At 44.9% G+C, this 16851-nt stretch overlaps 1 non-coding gene across 1 annotated transcript; it reads left to right on the forward strand.

Annotated features, from left to right (window-relative positions):
* The first annotated feature begins 13701 nt into the window (after positions 1-13701).
* Positions 13702-13773, forward strand: TRNAC-GCA (transfer RNA cysteine (anticodon GCA)). Its single transcript has one exon. It is a non-coding gene; the product is annotated as a tRNA-Cys (tRNA).
* The last annotated feature ends 3078 nt before the right edge of the window (positions 13774-16851 follow it).

Here is a 16851-nt window from a genome sequence, read left to right on the forward strand (position 1 = left end):
CAGGCTGACACCTCCAAGGCCACACAAGTTCTTATTTGCCAAAGATGCCTGGGCCTTTTCCTACCACCTCTGCTCTTCCCAGACTTTAATCCCATTATTAGAACGAGGCTGAGATTCCAAGAAGGCAGGAAGAATTTAAAGACACAAATGGGTTCATGCTCTGTGTTCCTCACACAGGGCCTGGGCTTAATGCAACTTAAAGATGGAGAGAGGCAAAGAGTGTGTGATCAGTTCAGTTCAGTCACTCTGTCGTGTCCTACTCTTTGTGACGCCATGGGATGTAGTACAGCAGGCCTCCCTGTCCATCACCAACTCCCAGAGGCTACTCAAACTCATGTTCATCGAGTTGGTGATGCCATCCAACCATCTCATCCTCTGTAATTCCCTTCTCCCACCTTCAATCTTTCCCAGCATCAGGGTCTTTTCCGATGAGTCAGTTCTTCGCATCAGGTATCCAAAGTATTAGAATTTCAGCTTCAACATCAGTCCCTTCAATGAATATTCAGGACTGATTTCCTTTAGGATGGACTGGTTGGATCTCCTTGCAGTTGAAGGGACTCTCAAGAGTCTTCTCCAACACCACAGTTCAAAAGCATCAATTCTTCAGTGCTCAGCTTTCTTTATAGTCCAACTCTCACATCCATACATGACTACTGGACAAACCATAGCTTTTACCAGATGGACCTTTGTTGGCAAAGTAATGTTTCTGTTTTTTAATATGCTGTCTAGGTTGGCCATCACTCTTCTTCCAAGGAGCAAGCGTCTTTTAATTTCATGGCTGCAGACACCATCTGCAGTGATTTTGGAGCCCCCAAAATGAAGTCGGTTGCTGTTTCCCTTGTTTCCCCATCTATTTGCCATGAAGTCATGGGACCAGATACTATGTTTATACTAAGTATAGTTTCAGAAAACTATACTTAGTTTTCTGAATGTTGAGTTTTAAGCCAACTTTTTTCGCTCTCCTCTTTCACTTTCATCAAGAAGCTCTTTAGTTCTTCTTCACTTTCTGCCATGAGGGTGGTGTCATCTGCATATCTGAGGTTATTGATATTTCTCCCAGCAATCTTGATTCCAGCTTGTGCTTCATCCAGTCCAGTGTTTCTTATTATGTACTTTGCATATAAGTTAAATAAGCAGGGTGACAATATACAGCCTTGATGTACTCTTTTCCCTATTTGGAACCAGTCTGTTGTTCCGTGTCCAGTTCTAACTGTTGCTTCTTGACCTGCATACAGGTTTCTCAAGAGGCAGGTCAGGTGGTCTGGTATTCCCATCTCTTTTGGGATTTTCCACAGTTTGTTGTGATCCACATGGTCAAAGGCTTTGGCATAGTCAATAAAGCAGAAGTAAATGTTTTCTGGAACTCTCTTGCTGTTTAGATGATCCAACAGATGTTGGCAATTTGATCTCTGGTTCCTCTGCCTTTTCTAAATCCAGCTTGAGTATCTGAAAGTTCACGGTTCAGGTACTGTTGAAGCCTGGCTTGGAGAATTTTGAGCATTACTTTACTAGCATGTGAGATGAGTGCAATCGTGCAGTAGTTTGAGCATTCTTTGGCATTGCCTTTCTTTGGGATTGGAATGAAAACTGACCCTTTCCAGTCCTGTGGCCAATGGTGAATTTTTCAAATTTGCTGGCATATTGAGTGCAGCACTTTCACAGCATCATCTTTCAGAATTTGAAATAGCTCAACTGGAATTCCATCACCTCCACTAGCTTTGTTCGTAGTGATGCTTCCTAAGGCCTACTTGACTTCACATTCCAGGATGTCTGGCTCTAGGTGAGTGATCACACCATTGTGATTATCTGGATCTTGAAGATTTTTTCTGTTCTGTGTATTCTTGCCATCTCTTTTTAATATCTTCTGCTTCTGTTAGGTCCATACCATTTCTGAGTTTGTGTATGACTCATAATTTCGACTGCATCTTCTAGAAGGTGTCTAGACATCTTCTAGTCAGGTGTCTGCCTGGCTCCCAGGGCCCCGATCTGTCCCAGCACTTCATCAGCTGCAGCCAGCCCTCACCTCTGCACGCACGGGTGGTTTGCCTCTGCCTAAGGCGAACATTAACTTCTCCACCTGAACCAAAGGATGCCCTTTGACTGGACCTCGCTCTGCTGGGCTGGGAACACTTCAGTCCTTGCAGCCTAAGGGCAGGTCGGTTTAGGGGAAGCTAGACTTCTCAAGGCAACAGAATTAATACTTTAATGAACGGTTTCTGTTTCAGGATTCTTGAAAAGCTGGAGCTTAATTCTTTCTGCTCTTTTTGGAATTCTGAGTGCAACAGAATGGCCTTGCTGTTTTACTTACTTTGGTTTGTTTGACTTACTGTTTTAAAATTTTTGTCAAGAAGAATAAATCACATTGTACATTTTTCATCATGCATTTAATTGAGTGAAATTAAAAACAATTTGGTATGTTACTTAAACAATACAACGTAAGAAAGGAATTATAAGGGAAGAAAGAAGAAAACTTTTAAAGAATCATTTGTAATGCAAATTTTAAGAAATACACTATCCTTAACCTTTTTTTTTTTTTCATTCAATTGCTTTAAGTTTTTCTACAATGTCCTGGCTAGGATATATAATACGTGAACGATGTGTAAAGAAATGTAAGACATGTAAGAATCTACAGTAATAATATTTCTTAATTAGCAAGAATTTTTTTCATTCCTGGCAGGAATGTTTCTTCATTTTCAGGGCTTGAATGTGTCAGTCTGTTAGTACACATATCATATTTATGCATGCATTGCAGGCACAAAATTAAAGTGAGATTTATAACAGGAAAAAGTCACACATTTTCCAGTATCTAGTAAGATGGATGTTTTTGAATTCTTCTGACATCTCAGGAGGGACCCTACTCTGGCTCAGATTTCACCTGGGCTCTTTCATACAGCAAACCCATGGCTCCCTTTGGGGCATCTACACTTTAAAAAAAAAAAAAAAAAGACTTTCAGCATAACTGGGTGTAGAATGACAAGAGCTGGTGCTGAGAAGCCTGCCCTGTGCACCGTCCACTGGAGAAGGCTTTGATAAATCCAGACAGGGTGCTGTGGACGTTGTGAAGTCAAGATGTTCAGTTTAGAGGCTTCATTCATACTTCCAAAATAGGTGCCAGCTTCAAGAGAGAGCAAAGCTGCAGAGCTGGGGTTTTGAATGTAGGAACACAGACCCCTGCTGTGGAAATGAAATCCTATAAGATGCACTGGGCAGGCCTGGGTCATGAGGGATGGTGCCCTGGTACTGAGTGCCCACTGCCAGCAAGGGCCTTAAAGACATGGCTTCTACTAAACGCCGATAAACAAGGAGGGTGGTATTAACTCAGCTTTACAAATGTAAAAGTTAGGCTTAGAGAGGTCAAGTGACTCACCCGAGGGAGGCAGAGTGCTGGAGACTGAGGTTTAAAGCTTAACTACCCGGACTCCAAAACTCACTGGTTTTCCCACCATCCACACTGCCTTTCTTGTAACAAAGAGCAGGGAAGGGAGCGGCAGAGAAAAGCCACATTCTCTGTCCTCAAATTCAGTCCCAGAGATGTTGATCCCATTTCCAAGAAAGCTCAGGCACAGGAAGGAAACATTACTATCTTTGGACTTCATTGTATAAAACAACATAATTCTTTAGGCATGATTAAAAAACTAGAAACATGACTGTTCTTTATTATAGAAAAGAATTTTAGTAGCATAATTTTTAAAATTAAGGGACGTCATTGAATGAGTAGAAATACAATGTATAAGTTTCAAACAGGAGCGAAGGAACAGAAAATTACAGCCGGGAAATTCCAAATGACTGGATTTGGCCCACCAGCTGCTTCTGTATGGCCCATGAACTAAAAGTTCTTTTATATTGTTTAATGACTTACAAAGAACATAAGAGAAAAATATTTCATGACGTGAAAATTACATGAAATTATATTTTTTGGCACCAGTAAATACAAATTTCCTGAACACAGCCTGCCCATTTGGTCATGCCTGTCCATGGCTGCACTGGTCTTGCATCAGAGACCAGAGCTGCTCCTGAGACCCCGGTGCCTCTCCTGGTCCCACCCTGCAGATCCAAGCGGCAGATACAGAATCAATAGCTGTAGCCTGCATCTTAAGGATCATGCATGTTAATGTTCCAAGACTTTTTTTTACTACTAGTGAAAGTGAAATTCTCTCAGTCATGTCTGACTCTTTGCAACCCATGGACTGTATTCTGAATTCTCCAGGCCAGAACACTTTAGTGGGAAGCTGTCCCCTTCTACAGGGGATCTTCCCAACCCAGGAATCAAACCCAGGTCTCCCACATTGCAGGCGGATTCTTTACCAGCTGAGCCACCAGGGAAGCCCAAGAATACTGGGGTGGGTAGCCTATCCCTTCTCCAGGGGATCTTCCCAACCCAGGGATCGAACCAGGGTCTCCTGCATTGCACATGGATTATTTACTAACTGAGCAATCAGGGAAGCCTGATACTAGTGCATATCCATTATATCAAAACAGCCGCATGTGAGCTCAGCCATGTCTGGCTCTTGGGATGCCGTGGACTATAACCTGCCAGACTCCTCAGTCCATGGGATTTCTCAGGTGAGAATACTGGAGTGGCTTGCCATTTCCTACTCCAGGGCATCTTCCCAACCCAGGAATCGAACTTGTGTCTCCGGTTGCTCCTGCACTGCAGGTGGATTCTTTATCCCCGAGCCATCAGGAAGCCCATATAAAGACAGGAAAAGGAGTGAAAAGTGGACGTCATGTGTCGCAATTTTAAAACACAAGAGAGGGGGGATTATGTTGCTATGGTCAGGCACCAGGTTTATCAGGCAATGACTCCAGACACGTGTGGAAGGACACGCTCTTACATCAGCATTACCAGACTAAGCGTTTCCTCATTCAGCACGGTGATGGTCAGAAAAATTAGAAAGTGTATCCCATCTCACTGCAGCAGAATTTCTTCACAAAAATTCAAAAAATGAAAATGCAGCTGCGATTGAAGCAAGTTTCTGGGCAAAAAAAGCTACTTTTACTCATAATGAGTTCATTAAATCAGGTTTGAGAGCAGCAACTGCAGAAATGTGCCCAGAAAATGTCCAGAAAATACAAACTTATTTAAGACTATTAGCTTTCATCCTCAGTTTTGTTCTATTGTAATTAGGTACTAGAAGTCGAATGTCATCAATAAAATTTTGTGGAAATCTCTTTTCTCTCTTGCTGTATAAGTATCACAAAATATCCTTGATTTTGCCCCTTGGTCTGCTAAGCTTAAAATGTCTACCATTTGCCTTTTGCAGAAAAAAATTTGCCAACACTTTTCAGAGAATGACAGAGTCTTTGCTTGGCCAGTCTACTGACGAGCCAATCAAAGACATTCTTCATTTCTTTGATTTCCAGCACTTCCTTTGAATTTTTTCTTAGGGTCCATCTCTTTGCTTCCATTACCCATGTTTTTACGTGTTGTCTATATTTTTCATTAAAGTCTTTCACATAATGATATTAATTATAATTATTTTAAATCACCTATCTGATAATCCCAACGTCTATGTCATATTTGAGACTTGTTCTGATGTTTGCTTTGTCTCCTCAGACTATGCTTCTTCTTGCCTCTTAGCAAGCTCGGTTGTTTTTCGCTGAAAGCCAAACACGATAGATGGGATAAACTGGCCTTCGTGGTGAGGTTGTATGGGGAAACCTGGCTAGAGGCGGGGCTGCATTTAACATTTGGTGGAGGTGCCGAAGCTTCCCATTTCTCTGTTTTTGTCTCCCCTTGCCCTTGGGTTTTTAGAAGCCCCCTTCCTTAGAAGCCTGCATCTTGCAGTTGTTTAGGCTCTAATCCACTGTGTGAGAGAGGGGAGACATTTCTGTCGCTCTGTGCTTCCGTCTTAGTCTCTGAGTGTGTCTGTGTCCTTGTGCTGTGGCCGACACAGGTGTTGCTTACTAACCCACCTCACTTTTCTTAGGCACAAATGCCAGAGGGCACTAGAGTCAGGGAAGTGCTTTTCCACCGTGGGGCTTCCCTCATGGCTCACAAGGCAAAGAATCTGCCTGCCACGCAGTCTGATCCATGGGTCGGAAAGATCCCCTGGAGAAGGGAAATGACCACCCCTCCCGTATTCTTGCCTGGAGAATTTCATGCACAGAGGAGCCTGGTGGTGAGCGACTAGCAAACACACACAGAGGAGGCCAGGCTCTGTTAGTGTTCGTTTTCCCTGGAAAGTAGGGCTTCACTAGGGAGGGCACTCAGTGTATTCTCAGCAACTGTCCTTTTCTTTTTGACTTTCAAGGGATTGTCTTGGCTCCTTGTCATTTTAACGTGGAGAGGTTCCTGGAAAGTCTAGAGGAACTCTCTAACTGTGACCTTCCGAAGGCTTTTCACTCTTATTCTCGTCTGCTTTCAGCCTTGAGCAATTTATCAAATCCCCGCTTTAAGGGTGTCTAACAGTTCATAGCTCCAGGGGCTGCTTCTACTCCAGGTAAGCAGACCTTTCTCTCTAAATCCTAGGGTGGTGGTTTGCTCTGTGACCTCAGCTCTCTGAGGGCTCGCAGAAAGGTCATTGGTCTTCAGTGGGTTCAACTTTTTCTTGTGGTGAGGAGGGGAGTGATGACTTATAAGCTCTTTACAGATACAGCTGACATTGGAAGCCCTCGTCCTATCTTTTTCAGAGTTTATCGGATGCCCATGACGCGCCTGGTCATGAGGTGGTGAACACAAGAAACAACGGTCCCTGGGAAAGGTTGTCCTTTTCCTTCTGACCTGCGTCTCCAGCTACTAGGAGATGTCACATCAGCCTTTCAAATTCTGCGTTGCCACCTGGGCCTGGGTGCGCCCTCCACCAAGCTGACTGCTAGCCTTGTACTCACCACGGTCCACCGAGACTCTGGACCACTCCCTCCTCCTCCTCTCTATTTTGTCAACAAACCTAATTCTTTATTTTTTTTCTTAACTTTAAAACATTTTTATTGGAGTATAGCTGATTTACAATATTATGTTAGTTTCAGATGTAGAGGAAAGTGAATCAGTTATACATACACGTATCCACTCTTTTCTTTCTGCTTTTTATTTTATTTACAGCTGGATTGTATATATTTATTTATTTTTAACTGAAGGACAATTGCTTTACAATGGTGCATTGGTTTCTACCAAGTATCAGCATGAATCAGCCACAGGAGCAAGCCTAATTCTTAGAGAACTCTTAACTCGAAGGCTTTCTCTCCATCCTTACTGCCCCAAGGTTGGCTTAGGTTTCTACCGTCTCTGACTAGGGTGTCCAATGGTGTCCTGACTTCAGTGGCCTCCAGTCTTTTGACCACTATCCTTAAAATACCACGAGCGTCAGATAAAGCCCCAATTCCTTATCATTTGGACCTTGTCACAAGGCCCTTTACTGCCTGACCCTGCATCGCTTCGGTCCCCATCCTCGGTGACTCGTCCCACCACCCCCACCAGGGCAAACCCCTCTGCTGAGTGTCTGTTCTCTTTCGTCAGCTTCCACCGCATCCCTATTAATCCTTAAAGGTCTTACCTCATTTCCCAGATGGGATGGATCAGCTCCCTAGCCATGTCTCCCCGCCCCCTCCCCTGCACGCACACTTTCTGTGACACCTGACACCCTGTCTCAGTCCCTTTCAGCTGCTATCCCAAAATACCACACACAAGGTGACTTATAGACAACAGAAATTTCTTTCTCACCGTTCTGGAAGCCTGCAGTCCAAGAACACGGTGCCAGCAGATTTGGTATCTGGGGAGGGCCTGTTTCCTGATAGATGGCTGTCTTTCTCTTTAACCCCCCACATAGGGGTGGGCAAGGGGGCTCTGTGGGGTCTCTTCTAAGAGCGCTGACCCCATTCAGTGAGGATTCTACCCTCACTGACCTAAGCCCCTCCCAAAGGCCCTGCCTCTATTACCATTGCTTTGGACATTAGGATTTCAGCGTATGAATAACGGGGGAGACACGGACATTCAGCCCGCAGCACACCCAAGGCATGATTTGTCCTATTTTTCTCTTCCGCTAAAAAAAAAAAAAAAAAATTCACTTTTTTTGAGAACACGCATCTGCCATTCACCTCTTGCTATCTGAGGAGCTGAGAGTATACCACAAGCGAAAAACATTAGCTCTCCCACTAAGCCCCAATGTGAAAATTGAAATTTTTAGTTGAAAATGGGATTTTATTGCACAGAAACCATGCTTGCTATTATAAAATGGAAAGATCTGCACTTACCACTGACTTCATCTTCTTCCCCGCCTGAAGGTCACCTGGCTGATTTCTAGGTCTGCCTTCGCCCACTGGACACTTATTATCACAGCCTCAGAGAAAGACACTGAGAAAACAGTTAGACTTTGCATTAACCAGTATCACAACTTGGGAAAAATAAGCAAGATCCCATGCATCTTTAAACATTTGTTTGTCTCATTTTGCATGTTTTTAATTTCTTGGGGACATTATGAAACATAAATGTAGGAGACCCAACATGAAGGACTGCTGTGCGTTCACTGAGAAAGAGAAGAGATAAGCGAACTCTCCATTAATGTGTTTTAAAATCTAGTCAGACTCGCCTCATAAAACTATAGACAGCAGCTTCTGGTTAATTAAGCTGGAGTCAAGCTATATTTTAAATAGTTGAGGAGGTGGGGCGGAAATACCAGGCAGATTAATTACTTGGGGACTGCACTGTTGCTATATTGGAGGGACTTGGATAAAATTATGAACAAATCTATGTAATCATTTTCTCAGCAAGCCTTGACTGAGTGCTTCAGACATAGAGAACACTCTTATGGACACGGTTGGCAGGGGAGGAGGAAGGAGAGGGAGGGATGTATGGAGAGGGTAACATGGAAACATACACTCAGTTCAGTTCAGTTCAGTCGCTCAGTCGTGTCCGACTCTTTGCAACCCCATGAATCGCAGCACGCCAGGCCTCCCTGTCCATCACCAACTCCCGGAGTTCACCCAGACTCATGTCCATCGAGTCGGTGATGCCATCCAGCCATCTCATCCTCTGTCATCCCCTTCAATGGAAAGCCAATGGGAATTTGCTGTATGACTCAGGGAACTCAAGCTGGGGCTCTGTAGCAACCTAGAGGGGTAGGGTGGGGAGGGAGGTGGGAGGGAGGTTCAAGAGGGAGGAAGTAAAGTGAAGTGAAATGAAATTGCTCAGTTGTGTCTGATTCTTTGCAACCCCATGGACTGTAGCCCACCAGGCTCCTTCCATCCATGGAATTTTCAAGGGATGGAACCCAGGAATATGGGTCACATGTTCACCCCCACATTCCTCCCACATCTAACTGCTGTTTCAAGACTCTCAAGCCGTAGCTTGCCTAGTTGCTGCCACCAGGGATGCCTGCCCCTCAGCTCTCGTGGTGAATCTCCACTTAACCTTCTAGGGCTCACGATGTGAAGTGAAAGTCACTTCACATATGACTTCTAGGGCTCACGATGTGAAGTGAAAGTCACTTCACATATGACTTCTAGGGCTCACGATGTGAAGTGAAAGTCACTTCACATATCACAATATGGGATGGAACCCATATTCCTGGGTTCCATCCCTTGAGTAGGAACAAGAGTACTGGAGTGGGTTGCCATTTCCTTCTCCAAGAGGGAGGGGACATGGGTAAATCTAAGGCTGATTCATGCTGATGTTTGGTAGAAACCAACTCAATGCCGTAAAACAATTAGCCCTCAATTAAAAATAAATAGATTTAAAAAACTAAAAAAAAATCCTTGACTGAGTGCTTGATATATATTTGGGACTCTACAAAAACAGCCTGAAGGAGCATAAAAAAAGGGAGTAACTAAATCAAGAGGGTCAATAAAACTGGGAAAGGGGGCTGTTATCATCTCCATGGCAACATCTGGCCCAGCAAAGACCTCATTATGAGGGAGCCTCATGGTGAGCCCTTCCCTGATAGCTCAGTTGGTAAAGAATCCGCCTGCAATGCAGGAGACCCTGGTTTGATTCCTGGATCAGGAAGATCTGCTGGAGAAGGGATAGGCTACCCACTCCAGTATTCTTGGCCTTCCCTGGTGGCTCAGCTGGTAAAGAATCCACCTGCAATGTGGGCAACCTCAGTGCTGGGTTCAATGCCTGGGTTGGGAAGACCCCCTGGAGAAGGGAAAGGCTACCCACTCCAGTATTCTAGGCCTGGAGAATTCCATGGACTGTATAGGCCATGGGGTCGCAAAGAGTCGGACACAACTGAGCGACTTTCACTTCACACTGTGAGCCCTAGAAGGTTAAGTGGAGATTCACCACGCAAGCTGAGGGGCAGGCACCCCTGGTGACAGCAACTAGGCGAGCTACGGCTTGAGAATCTTGAAACAGCAGTTAGATGTGGGAGGAATGTGGGGGTGAACATGTGACCCATATTCCTGGGTTCCATCCCTTGAGTAGGGGATTGAGGCAGTAAAACATGAGATGGCTCTGGTCACAGACCTGATACGAAAAAGAACTAGAAATCAAGTCCAAGGGCACTGGTGCTGAGAGATGAATCCAGATTAACCTCTCAGACCTTCCCACAGAAAGGGCTTAATGGAGCTAGATTTTTTTTTTTTTTTAGTGAAGCTCAGTTCAACTGTTTTCACTTAATCATCACTGAATCTTCTCTGCTTCTTCTGACTTCCCTCAATATTGAGCATCTGTTCATTCCAGGCCCAGAACTAGTTGCTTCCACTGAAGAAGACTGCTCCCAGCAACATGATAATCTTTCAGGTGAAGAGGGTCTCCAACCGCTATTATTCATATTTCTATTTTACTCCAATTTCAACTGGTCTAGGCAATTTTCACGGGTGTGTTTACTCTGTCCCAACACTGACACTCAGATTCTTTATGAATGATGAGCCAGCAGTCAGACACTGGGTAAATCTTGCTGTCTCTTTTTTGCAAGTGAGACATCTCACCACTTGGGCCGTAGGGGGCATTACCATGACCCAGATTTAGTCAAGCTTAAGCATTGAATATCAGCAGAAGTAATTCAGAGCTGATGGTGCAGCACAGCTTCTGAAGGTGATATCTGATAGGCAAAATTCTTTCCTAAATCCTCCCTAGTGACTTCAGATATTTAACTGACAATAATCAAGATAGTAAACTTACAGCTTCTATAAGTTTACAGTGAAAAATCTGCGTGGATTACATAGATGATCAAGTTTTATTGTTCTCTTGAAGTCAGAAGGGATAAAAACGCAATAAAATAGCTTTTAAGACTATTTCTTCTGATGTCATTTCTCTGAATAGTATTTTCCACTTAGACTTACAGATAAGTTGATAAACATTGGAAATAAACTAGGAAAATATAACTAGGAAAACCTCTTTAAAATGAATTTTATATGAAATACTTAAGGTAGCTCGATTTGGCTATACTGGCTGCAAACCAGGCTTGTAGCTTGTCTCAGCAGTGGTGCCGATGCCTGGGTGCCCAGTCCGATGGCAATGTCATGCTAGCGTCAGGACACGAGCTGGAGTGGGGAGCGGGGGGCGTGTCAAGTTGACACTTGCTTCTCTCCTTCCTCTAACCCAGCTTTCCTCCATCAGACAAGCCTCCAAAATGCTTGTGTCAGAATGTCTCTCTTTCATGAATTTATAATTACCAGGGGAGAAAAGAGGGGGGTGGGATAGTTAGAGAGTTGGGGGTGGACATGTACATACTGCTGTATTTAAAATGGATAACCAACAAGGACCCACTGTAGAGCACAGAGCACTCTGCTCAATGTCATGCGCAACCTGGATGGGAGGGGAGTTTGGGGGAGAACGCTGCTGCTGCTAAGTCGCTTCAGTCGTGTCCGACTCTGTGCGACCCCAGAGACGGCAGCCCACCAGGCCCTGCCGTCCCTGGGATTTTCCAGGCAAGAACACTGGAGTGGGTTGCCATTTCCTCCTCCAGTGCATGAAAGTGAAAAGTGAAAGTGAAGTCGCTCAGTCGTGTCTGACTCTTAGCAACCCCATGGACTGCAGCTCACCAGGCTCCTCTGTCCATGGGATTTTCCAGGCAAGAGTACTGGAGTGGGGTGCCATTGCCTTCTCATGGGTACATGTATATGTATGGCACGGAGAAGGCAATGGCACCCCACTCTAGTACTCTTGCCTGGAAAACCCCGTGGATGGAGGAGCCTGGTAGGCTGCAGTCCATGGGATCGCTGAGGGTCGGACACAACTGAGCGACTTCACTTTCACTTTTCACTTTCATGCATTGGAGAAGGAAACGGCAACCCACTCCAGTGTTCTTGCCTGGAGAATCCCAGGGATGGGGGAGCCTGGTGGGCTGCCGTCTATGGGGTCGCACAGAGTCGGACACGACTGAAGCGACTTAGCAGTAGCATGTGTATGGCAGAGTCCCTCTGCTCTCCACCTGAAATTATCACTTGTTAATAGATTCTCAGTTCAGTTCAGCTCAGTCGCTCAGTTGTGTCTGACTCTGCGACCCCATGGACTGCAGCATGTCAGGCTTCCCTTCCATCACCAACTCCCAGAGCTTGCTCAAACTCATGACCATTGAGTCGGTGATGCCATCCAACCATCTCATCCTCTGCGTCCCCTTCTCCTCCTGTCTTCAATCTTTCCCAGCATCAGGATCCTCTTCAACAAGTCAGTAAATAGACTATACTCCAATACAAAATAAAAAGTTTTTAAAAAGATTGTCTGTATTTCATTTCTCTTGCTAGCTGAAGGCTCCGTTGGTCACAGGCTCATTGTTTCAACCTCACTGAAATTTATGAAAAGAAAGTGAAAGTGTTAGTTGCTCAGTCATGTCTGATTCTTTGTGACCCTGTGGATTATAGCCCACCAGGTTCCTCTGTCTATGGAATTCTCCAGGCAAGAATATAGCAGTGGGTAGCCATTTCTTTCTCCAGGGGATCTTCCTGACCCAGGGATCAAACCCAGGTCTCCTGCACTGCAGGCGAGTTCTTTATCATCTGAGCCACCAGGAAGCCCAAGTTTTCATTTTCACTAATTTTATAAATAGGAGTAATTCATCCTAACAATAGAACCCAAGTCCTCCACCTACAGGAACTATGTGAAGTTACAAGAGGGCCCCTCTTCATCTGGTTGTCCCCATGGGCCATAAAATGTGTCTCTATCTGGGGTCTTTGTTTTCCCAGGAAGGTGGCAAATGGTCCTCTAGTCAGTGTAGACTGTGAAAGGGCATCCCGTTTGTACTTCTATGCCCCAGTTCAGCATCATACTGAAGATCCCATAATTATGGAGAAAATATATTAGTGAAAAGCATAATCAGAGGTCTGGCTAAATCACATGTATATTTCTGTACATTTCATCAACAAATACATAACCAAAAAAAAATCAGATCTAGAGTTCTACAGGTTTTTATCCATTGTAAATCTACCTGATTCTTTAAAAGTTTTATGCACCAGAAACACAAAACTGGGAAAAGAGTTTTAATGACCTCTTAGTATCTTTCAAGCCTCATCAAAAACCAGTTTTCACAAAGTTGCTTTTTTGAGGGAAAGAAAATTTGTCATTGGTCTCCCCTGAATCATCACTGACACTCCATAATGGATGTGAGTCATTATCATCAAGCAGCTCCCATCTTTCTGGCCTAAGATTGTTAGCAACTCCTTCCAGAACTCAGGACAGGAGCTGCTGTTAGCTTGAAATAACACAAGAAAGGGAAGATTCATTTGCTTTGTTGCCTTACTTTTTAGGCCCAAACTGATGGACAGGGAGCCAAGTTCATCAAGGTGGCTAAGATACCAATAGCGTTTAGGTAGGTCCTTGGGGCTTCCCTGGTGGCTCAGACGGTAAAGCGTCTGCCTGCAATGCAGGAGACCCAGGTTCGATTCCTGGGTCGGGAAGATCCCCTGGAGAAGGAAATGGCAATCCACTCTAGCACTCTTGCCTGGAAAATCCCATGGACGGAGGAGCCTGATAGGCTACAGTCCATGGGGTCACAAAGAGTCGGACACGACTGAGCGACTTCACTTTCACTTTCTGCCCCACCAGTGAAGAAGCAAATGGCAACCCACTCCAGTATCCTTGCCTGGAAAATCTCATGGACAGAGGAGCCTGCTGGGCTACAGTCCATGAGGTCGCCAAGAGTCAGATACGGCTTAGCAACCAATCAACAAAGACAACAGTCGCACTGGTCACTCCTCTTCCCAACATGTGATTCAGATCAAAACAGAGGTCACTTGATTCACCTCCGGAAATATCCGGGGTGTCCAGAAAACTGTGACCTTTTTCTGGATTCACATTCCATTAGAAGAGGCAGTAATAGTTCTTCCAGCTTCGGGCACCAGCCTTTGGGAAGCTGTCTTCCCATCAGACTGTCATCCCATCTCCTCCCACAGCATTTCCTTCGTAAAACTAATGATTAACCTCATTTCATTCTTTCTTGTGTTGTGGCTATGTTGCCTACCTGTCACCCTAACCGGACTGTTAACTCTGTGTAAAAAAAGTAGGCTAGCTGCTCTTTAAGACCCCCAAGGCCCAGGCCTCAGGCACACTCAGTAAACACAGGACAAAAATTTGGGCACATTTTTGTCTTTTAGCGGAATCTCACTTCCCATCACTAAGCAACTGGGGAAGTGTGGGGGCTTGATTCATCTCTGGAGGGTCCAAAGGGCTGTGGGAAAGATCCCAGGCTGATCTCAAAGTCCGTCTCTCCTTCTCCAAGCAATTCTCCTACAAGGAGAGTGCTTAGGCTCACACCCCAGTCATTCTCTCTGGCCTCTTATTAACCTAAGAGGGGCTGGCAGGCCTCAAGGTCAGTCCACACCCCATGGCCTCGCCCCTGCTCCCCCACCGCCCCTCTGTGGACACTGTCTGGCCCTGTGGTCCCCTCTGCCTGCCCACCTCTGCAGCCCCAGGCTGATGACTCCTGGCCTCCTGGCTGCCCACTTTGCAGTCACTCATTCTTCCTTTGAAATCCATATTGAAAGGCTATCTTTCCTCAGGCCACAACAACACTCCCGTCTACCGAGTGCAGCCATACAGGGCCTTACTCTTTTTCTCTCCTGCCTCACTGACTTTGTGCACACAGCTTTTTCAGCCCTAGTCCCCCCTGCCAGGGTGCCCACTGCAGTCATCCTCACAACCCCGATGAACCCCCCACAGGCAGTGTCCCTCCTCCAGGAAGCCTCTCTGGGTTTGGTCTTTGGGTCTTTGTTTTCATAACCCCTTACTTCCTCCCGTAGATAACTCATCACTCTCCATCACCTTTGGAGGGTGGGGCTGTATTTAGATTTATCATTACCGAAACACCTGGAAATATCACCAGGAGCCAAATGCAGTCCACTGCCTGTTTTTGTATAGCCCTGAGCTAGGAATGGGTTTTAAGTTCCTAGAGGGTCGGAAACAAAGTCAAACAAAGAAAGAACAAAGAAGGACATCTAATGACACTCTGTGTGACTTGCAAAGCCTGGAGCTCTGGTAGGAATGCAGTCTGGCCCCTAGTAAGTGCTCAGTAAACATTTCCTTGTCCTTGTTGAAATGCTTGTGGATGGCGACTGCAGCCATGAGATTAAAAGATGCTTGCTCCTTGGAAGAAAAGCTACGATGAACCTAGACAGTATATTAAAAAGTAGAGACATCACTTTGCTGACAAATGTTCATATAGCCAAAGCTATGGTTGTTCCAGTAGTCATGTACAGATGTGAGACTTGGACTATAAAGAAGGCTGAGTGCTGAAGAATTGATGCTTTTGAACTGTGGTGTTGGAGAAGACTCTTGAAAGTCCCTTGGGCAGCAAGGAGATCCAATCAATCAATCCTAAAGGAAATCAACCCTGAATATCCACTGGAAGGACTGATGTTGAAGCTGAAGCTCCAGCACTCTGGTCGCCTGATGCAGAGAGCCAACACGTTGGAAAAGACCCTGATGCTGCGAAAGATTGAGGGCAGGAGAAGGGGGCAACAGAGGATGAGATGGATGGATGGCATCACCAACTCAATGGACATGAGTTTGAGCAAACTCCAAGAGATGGTGAAGGACAGGGAGGCCTGGCATGCTGCAGTCCGTGGGGTCGCAAAGAGTCAGATACAACTTAGCAACTGAACAACTCTAAACATTTTCTTATGATTCGAGTGTTCACAGTTGTGTGCACATGGACTGCGCTGTCTTGGAGAAGTGCTCTTCACGACCCATGAGCAAACTGGCATAGACAGAGCTGCACCTTCTGGGCCTGGCAGTTGGAAGCATCGGAAAATTGTCTCTGACACAGGATTTAGGGGATGGAAGAAAGACATCTGTCTGTTATCTTTTGCATCAGAAACTTTCAGAGGCCTTTTAAACACAAGTAGCTGGACGTGGGTGTATTTTTTTCCTCACCAGTAAGTTCCCAAGATATAGCTCCATTTTTGGAGGAACAAAAGAAGAAAAGATAAAAGCCAAGGGTGTTTTCTTCCAGTGTAATCCAATAATCACAGATGTCTTTTATGAAGTACTGCTGTATATTCTTTTATCCTGGAATCAACATTTTAATGATTTCATGCTACTTTTCCAAAACATATTTTACCAACTTCAGAGTTCACATAAGCCTTTCCTTGAAAGGTTATATTCCTAAGAAATTAAAACAGGCTCTGTAGTAAAATAAGTTGACATTTCAGGGAGTCATTCCTTCCGTACATTGAATGTCAAGGAACACAGAAGAGAATCTCTAATTAACGACAGAGAACAAAGGACAGTCAAGTTGATTCTTCCTTAAGTCCACTGCTTCATCCTGATTAGTCAGATAAACAGCTTTCTGTGTTTAGCCCACCGAGTAATAAATATTCTGCGTCCTTGTCTATTTTCTCTTGCAGAGTAAGACAACTTTCAGCACAGCCCACTCACAAAGGGAAGGCTTGTTAGGCCCTTGAGGTTGTTTTCCAAGCCTTTTGCCTGTGTTTCATGGTGACCTATACTTTTGTATAAATAAAATGTTGAACAAGAAT

The sequence above is a fragment of the Bos taurus genome, chromosome 26 (assembly GCF_002263795.3).
Source record: "Bos taurus isolate L1 Dominette 01449 registration number 42190680 breed Hereford chromosome 26, ARS-UCD2.0, whole genome shotgun sequence".
In the NCBI taxonomy this organism is placed as follows: domain Eukaryota; kingdom Metazoa; phylum Chordata; class Mammalia; order Artiodactyla; family Bovidae; genus Bos; species Bos taurus.